At 35.8% G+C, this 7,860-nt stretch overlaps 1 non-coding gene across 1 annotated transcript; it reads left to right on the top strand.

Moving 5' to 3' along the window:
* The first annotated feature begins 6,820 nt into the window (after positions 1-6,820).
* LOC141663091 (small nucleolar RNA R71) lies at positions 6,821-6,927 on the top strand. The gene has a single exon (XR_012551176.1). It is a non-coding gene; the product is annotated as a small nucleolar RNA R71 (small nucleolar RNA).
* Positions 6,928-7,860: the final 933 nt, after the last annotated feature.

The raw sequence follows: 7,860 nt of genomic DNA, 5'->3' as shown, positions 1-7,860 counted from the left end.
AACTAACATTATTACTTATCCTGTTACACCTGATCTGGTAGCTCAAAGCTCTCTTCGGGGATAGGGATGAACACTCTTGGTATAAGAGGGTCCCGCTGCTTGACTCGCTTCTTGACTACGCGGGTTCTGATGGGTTTCATTCTCTACCTTAACTGTAAAACAATAGGAATAACAATAAAGGGGGATGAGGAAAAATTGCTCAACAAGCCTGCAACAATATATATATATAGTATAAAGAGAGAAGAATTGATGAACTGATAATCTGTTGGTTTGAACAACCATCTGTATCTATATAGGATAATAATTTGCCAACACTGGCGAGTGCCAAATGAATAAGACTGGAAACAAGAACCAACATATGCACTATAACCTGCTGATCAGTTAGGATACAGTGCGGATCTATACCCAAATGCATAGACCCAACCAACATAAGGAGTACTCAGCAACTATGGCCTATTAATTAAAGGTCCGAGTAAAACCCAGCCCGTATCGTAACCATCCAGTCCAAGGTTTAGCATCCAGAACAATCGGAGTGCTTTTGATGTATCCCAACATCAGCATATATCCGAGTATATGTAACAAGGGTAAAAGTATAAGAATATGGATAAGAAATTCAATAATTTGGGAGAATTCAAGAATTGAAATGAAATAGAAACAAGAATCAATAATTGTGTAACAGTGTATATGAGCAAGAATTATCAAAGTGTAACTGATATGGAAAATAGGGTATAATTCACTATTCTGAATTTAGAATAGGGGAAAAACTTGCATTGCGCGTACTTAACCTGGTTCAACTCACCGCCTTCGGTCTCAAGCTTGATCTGCCTTGCTAAAACTGAACCAATCATAGAAAGATAGTCGTTTAGATAACTTACTACATACGCGTATCTCGAATTGATACTACGCAACCCTATCAATATACCCATGTGTTTCTATCTGACTCGCACCTATACATATATAATTACATAGCACATAAGGTTCACATAACCACGTAAAGCACATAGCACATAAGGCACATAATTGATTTTTGGACTTATAAATATTTTTGGAATCGATACTAGACTCATACCTGTATTAAATAACCCTATCTGATTTTATTATAATTTTTCGGGATTTATTTGACTCGATTCTACCCCTGTTAGGGCCTATAAACCATTAACTAACACAAGACAACTCTATTTTGGAATAAATTATGACTTACAATTATTTTTATTGGATTCGTTTCATTTTTCTGAGTCTAGGGGTCTTCGTTTTACTCAAATCGGACTAACGGTTTAATTATTATAAATTAAACAAGATTTAATTAATCATAATTAAATAATCCATAATTATATTTTTAAATAATTAATTAATAATTATTGTATTTTAAAATAATTAATCCCTAATTATTACACTTATTTACAAATTATTAATACTTACTCGATCAGATCGATTATTTACAAATAATCAATCGATACAATTAACTGATACGTTATTTATCGAATCAATAATTATTACTCGAATTATAATCTAACTCAAGATCAATTGCTCGTATAAATACGAGCTACTCGCGATCCTTACATATCTATCGAATCATTATTATTATTACTTATACGATTAATTAATTAATTAACTATCGGTATTTAATTATTCAATACGAATAATTATTACAACACTCTTCGAATAAATATCGCTCGATTAATAATTCTAACTTAACGAATCACTATTCGAATAAGTACGAGTTACTCGTAATATTTTAACTAATTATCGAATTATTATTCGTATTATTTGATTATTTTTAATCCTTATTTATTAATTAATTACCTAATTATTAATTAATTACCTAATTATTAACTAATTAGATAACTAATAAATAATTAGATTAATAATTAAATAATTAATTAAATAATTAAATTCGAATTTCTAAATTAATAAAATAATTCAGAAATTATTAATAATAATTTTCAGAATTTAAAACTGATTTTTAATTGATTTATAGAATTAATAAAACTAATTTTGATTTTACATAACATAAATAAATAATTAATATTTCAGAAACACAAACAGGAATTCAGGTTTAGTGTTTTTGGATCGAAACTGGGTCGAAACCGGGTTGGAACCGGGTCGACTCCGGGTCGTCCAAGAACACACCGGCCGGCTGCCAGACTCCGGCGCGGCAGGAATTTTCCGGCGAGCAGAATACGCTACCAAAACGCAACGATTTTGATCGAAATCCACTGGGTTCTTCTTCCCCAAGACTGCAGAAACACGACCCCGGCTTCAGTTGCCTTCAATCGTCCCTTCCGCATCGTCTCCGGCCAACGCCGCCCTCGCCGCCGGCGAGCTTGAACCCAGGTCCGGCGAACTCAATCCAGGCACCGTTCGAATCGATTTTAACATGGTTTTCACTCAGAATCTCACCAGAAACATAACTATACTAACATCACAGCCTAATAATCCCTAGAACCAATTCTCCGATCAAAAACACAAAACTTCCGGCCAAAAATCAAACCAACGATTTCGTACACCAAAAATTACAAGTAATATATCAAAATAAAGCTTATTAGTTCCACAATCAAACCCCCATATTCACAACAATCACAGATTCATATAAAATCAAAAACAAATTAAAATAAAATTGTATAAACTTGAAACTAAGAGCTACTACCTAGAACATAACTCTAATAAATTAAATAGCACAAATCAGTTGTAAACAAGTATATGAAACTATACCAAACATCAAAATCAACCCAGAACCCCATAATCAAAAACCCCCAATTTCAGTCCAAGAACCCTAAAATACGAATTGAAAATCTAAACATCAAAACATGAAATTGATGGTATGAATAGAAAGTAGAGATCAGGAGCTTTGTTTTGGTTACTCACATGATCGATTTGGATAACAGAATCACTCTCAAATCTGCAGTTGAATTCCCTGGTTGTTCTTCACCCCCACAATTAATTTCTTAATTTTCAGATTTTTAATTATAATTAACTAAATAATTAATAACAAATCAGGTATTTATATTTATGAAAATAATACCCCTAGATAAAATTAAGGGTCTAATTACACATCTAATAAAAATATTTGGCCCCAATTTTTATAATTTTTGGGTATTAATAATGAATTTTTAAATATCCAATAAATACAAAATAAATGCCGAAAATTCCCAAAAATTGTGAATATTAAAAAATGCAAAGAAAAATAAGGTATGATAATTTCATGATCATATAAAAATAAAAATGTGATTTTTGTGGGGTTTTTGGTACCCAAAGGGGTCCGGAAAAGTCATTTTTCGCGAAAAAGGTAAATTTGTAAAACGTCTAGGGGTTCAGAATAGCGATATGGTATAGGTCATTTTTGGCAAAATAGGGTCAATGATTTGGTTTGAAATACGGGCTTTTAAAACACTGTTTGAGATGTACGGGTTTTGATATAAACATATATAAAGTACGATAAAATACTCAATAAATACCCAAAATACATTCAGATTAAAACAGACAACACGTAGCACATAGAAATTAGGGTTTAACAACTCAACCACAGTTAATCACATAATAATACACATAATTTATCTTTATTATAATATAATACAAGCGAAATTTCTCGGTCGTTATAATAACCATAAATAAGGCAATGCCTCTAAGAATGCAATAACTTGAAACAGAGTTCGAATAAATCCCACAAACCAACTCACAAACCAGAAACGTGCGTGTGTGGATGCTTAACAGATATACTCTCGATACTCGATCAATAACCATAACTTATCTTTCATCGAAATAATCAAAAGTTTATAAACAGAATAGACAATAAACACATTATGACTCACAACACCTCCTTTCCACTAGAGTTATACAAGGATTCACACTATTATTGAACACATAACAAAGATGCTTACTTGACCGTGCAATGAATGAGGTCCCAAAAGACTTATGCAATAATATCCATACAGCGAGCGTTAGGTTAGCGGATCCCAGACTATAAAAGCCTTAGGTCACTAGGCATAAAGTCCCCTAAGAACATAATAACTCGAGTATTAAAGAGCTCACTCTTGATCAATTATGCATAAACACATACTTTTTTTCTTTCTTTATTTTTCTTTTTTTTTCAACAATTTCTGAATGAGTGCGTTTCGCTCCATCTCATCAACCCTAGACTACTCATAAAAATATGAACCGGCTACTAGCCATATGACGCCTAGCCTTACAACAACTAGCAATGAAATCCAAGTTTTTCTCCAGATAAAAAAAATCAGTATTTTTACATCATTACGAGAATATCACAAATTCTAAATATAACCAAGTGATTAAATCTCAACAACAAACAAGTATGATCATGATCTAGATCAAAAGCAACCCTATAAGACTTTGTGAAAATATTTGTTTCTGGCATGCAAATTAATTCATTAGGACTTAAACATCCCTCTATTCGTCATCACCACACTCAAATCAACATCAACTTATCAAATATCATAGTTCATCTTAAGGGATCATGCTAAATATGCATGCAAATGCAACTATATGAAATCACATAAAAATAAACAAATATGTCCTAAATGAATAATCATACAAAAATATGAATGAACTACAACTAAACATGCAATATGTATCTATATGAATCTATATGGACACACACTACTAATCCTTACATTATCACCCCCAAACTTAAAATTTTCAATGTCCTTATTGAAGGTAATAATAAGGATTTCAGGCATACCTAATTAGCGGGAGAGTCACCCTCATCGGGTAGAGGATCAGGTTGCCAATCAACCTCGCCACCAGTGTCTCGAACAACAGTACCGAAAGCATGTGTCAAATCTTCAGCAAAACGATGGTGAATGTCGTGCATGGCCTCCATACGCCTAGTCACTCTCCTGTACTGTTCATCCCCAAGACCAAACCTATCAACTGTCTATGGCACATGAGAAGAACCCTCTGTAGGAATTGGAAGATCCGTCCAGCCACTCTCTACATCATCAAAAATATATCCCAACCCTTTATCATGAGGTGCACCTAAGAATGAATAACTCAAGTGATCTGGCTTTCGGCTGAGCTCAAGTATGGGAGCTTCTTGAATAAATGGTTCAAAACGCTCCTGAGAAATTTTCAGCTCTGCTAACCCAAGAGAATCGAATGGTAAATCCAACTTCCTCTTCCACGGAGGTGCATTCAAAACCTGAATTTGCTCTACTTTAAAGCACTCCTCTTTAGTTGTGGGTAACTTTATTTCCTTGAACACATTAAAAGTGACTTTTTGATCGTAAACCTTCATCGAAAGCTCTTCTTTTTGCACATCGATCATAGTTCGTCCAGTAGCTAAGAATGGTCTCCCCAAGATAATGGGAATCTTCTTATCTTCCTTGAAATCAAGAATTACAAAGTCAGCAGGGAAGAAGAGTTTATCCACCTTGACCAAGACATCCTCCACTATACCTCGTGGATAAGCGATGGAACGGTCAGCTAGTTGTAATGACATGTATGTTGGTTTCGGATCAGGCAGACCAAGCTTCTTGAAGATAGATAAAGGCATCAGATTGATGCTAGCTCCTAAATCATATAAACACTTGTCTAATGACAAGTTTCCGATGGTGCAAGGAATAGTGAAGCTTCCAAGATCTTTAAGCTTCGGAGGCAACTCCTGTTGCAGCATAACATTGCATTCCTCCGTTAGAGTAACGGTCTCTAAGTCATCGAGCTTTACTTTCCTAGAGAGAATACCTTTCATAAACCTCACATAGCTAGGCATCTGTTCAAGAGCTTCAGCGAAAGGTATGTTGATATGAAATTTCTTGAACACCTCCAGAAACTTAGCAAATTGCTTATCCAGCTTTTTCTTCTGCAATCTCTTAGGAAAAGGAGGTGGAGGATAGATCTGTTTCTCCCCTGTATTACCCTCAAGAGGAGTGTGTTCCACAGTAGTCTTCCTTGGTTCCACCTCTGCTTCCTTCTACACTTCTTCTTCAGCCACAACTGCATTTTCTGAAACTTGAGATTTTTCAGGCTCTTCGTCTTGCTGAACTTGGGGGCTTGCGACCTTTCTAGACCTTAAGGTGATGGCGTTCACCTGTTCTTCAACTTTCTTCTTGCCTGGATTTGTTTCTGTATCACTAGGAAGCGTTCCTGGTGGGCGATTCAATAAGGCATTAGCAATTTGCCCTATTTGGTTCTCCAGAGTCTTGATAGAAAAAGCCTGGCTTTGGCATATAAGAGCCTGGTTTTTGCACATAAGCCTCAACTCCTCCAATTCAGATTTTTCATTCAAAGATAGACCTGCATCATGAGTTTGTTGTTGAAGTTGGAGTTGTTGTCTTGGTGCAAATTGTTGCTGAAAACCAGGAGGGTTGAATAGCTTATTTCCAAACTGTTGGAAAGGCTGTTGCAACACATTCTGATTGTTGCTTCAGCTGAAGTTAGGATGATTCTAGTTGTCTAGATAAAAGTGGCAGGAACTGGCTGCTGCGATCTCTGAAAGTTGCTCACAAACTGAGTTGAGTCACTAGATATATCATTTTGCTCTGTCGCATGCGGAATTGCACACAACTCACAAACATTGGTTATCTACTTAACACCATAGTTACCCAGATAATCGATCTTCATAGACAACGCCTTCAGTTGAGCAGTGATAGCCATAGCTGTATCCACTTCAAGAACTCCAGCTACCTTTCCCTGTGGCAATCTCTGGGCTAGATACTGATATTCATTAATAGCCATCAGTTCAATTAGATCATAAGCTTCCTCATAGCTCTTTGCCCATAATGCTCCACCTGCTGCTGCATCGAGCATGAGTCTGGACTGTGCTCCCAACCCATTATAAAAACAATTGATGATCATCCAATCAGGCATTCCATGATGAGGACACTTCCTAAGCATCTCCTTGTAGCGCTCCCAAGCTTCATATAAAGATTCTCCTGATTGCTGCACAAATTGAGTGAGAGCATTCCTGATTGCAGCTGTCTTCGCCATAGGGAAGAATTTAGTAAGAAACTTCTGAGCAAGATCTTCCCAAATAGTAATCGAACCAGCTGGTAGAGAGTATAACCAGCTCTTAGCCTTGTCCTTCAGAGAGAATGGGAACAGTCTCAGCTTCACGGCATCTTCAGAAACACCATTGAACCTGAAGGTGTCGTAGATCTCTATGAAATCCCTAATGTGTGTATTGGGATTTTCCGTTGGAGAACCCCCAAACTGGACTGAAGTATGTACCCATTGAATTATGCCAGGCTTGATCTCAAAGGTATTAGCTGTGATAGCTGGCCGGATAATGCTAGATTGAATGTCATTGATCTTGGGTTGAGAAAAATCCATCAAGGTTTTCGTTCGTGCTGCTAGATCTCCAATTGTAATGAGTAACTGAAACACAAACAAATAAACCGTGAAATTAAAATAATCCAAGCCAGTGAACTTTAACAACCACTGATGACAAGCACATAAACTAAAAATTAACACCGAGTCCCCGGCAGCGGCGCCAAAAACTTGTTAGGGCGAAAACACGCGCTAATATTCACGCAAGTATACGCGTTCACAAGTAGTATAAGATATAAATCAGATTCGTTCCCACAGAGACTGGTTTAGGTTAAGTTCAATTTATGCACTTATGCATCAATGTATGGTTATCGATCAATGCTAAGACAAATAACAAATTGGGTTTTTATTAAACTAAGAGATTATACTAAATAACATTAACTAAGAGAATTGAGGTTGAAGTACTATATATGACAAACATGGGATTCTATCTTCATTAAATACTTCATTCAATAGCCTTTTCATTCTTATCCTTAGCATGTGATGGCGATAACACTAATCAGATAACACGAAACTGATAAACGCCAACTTTCGTTGCACGAGTATCATTCTACCAGACATCCACAAAAGAGATAGAAG

Source organism: Apium graveolens, chromosome 5, assembly GCF_009905375.1.
Source record: "Apium graveolens cultivar Ventura chromosome 5, ASM990537v1, whole genome shotgun sequence".
NCBI lineage: Eukaryota > Viridiplantae > Streptophyta > Magnoliopsida > Apiales > Apiaceae > Apium > Apium graveolens.
Note: the sequence above shows the minus strand (reverse complement) of the source record. Positions and strands in the feature narration are given on the sequence as shown.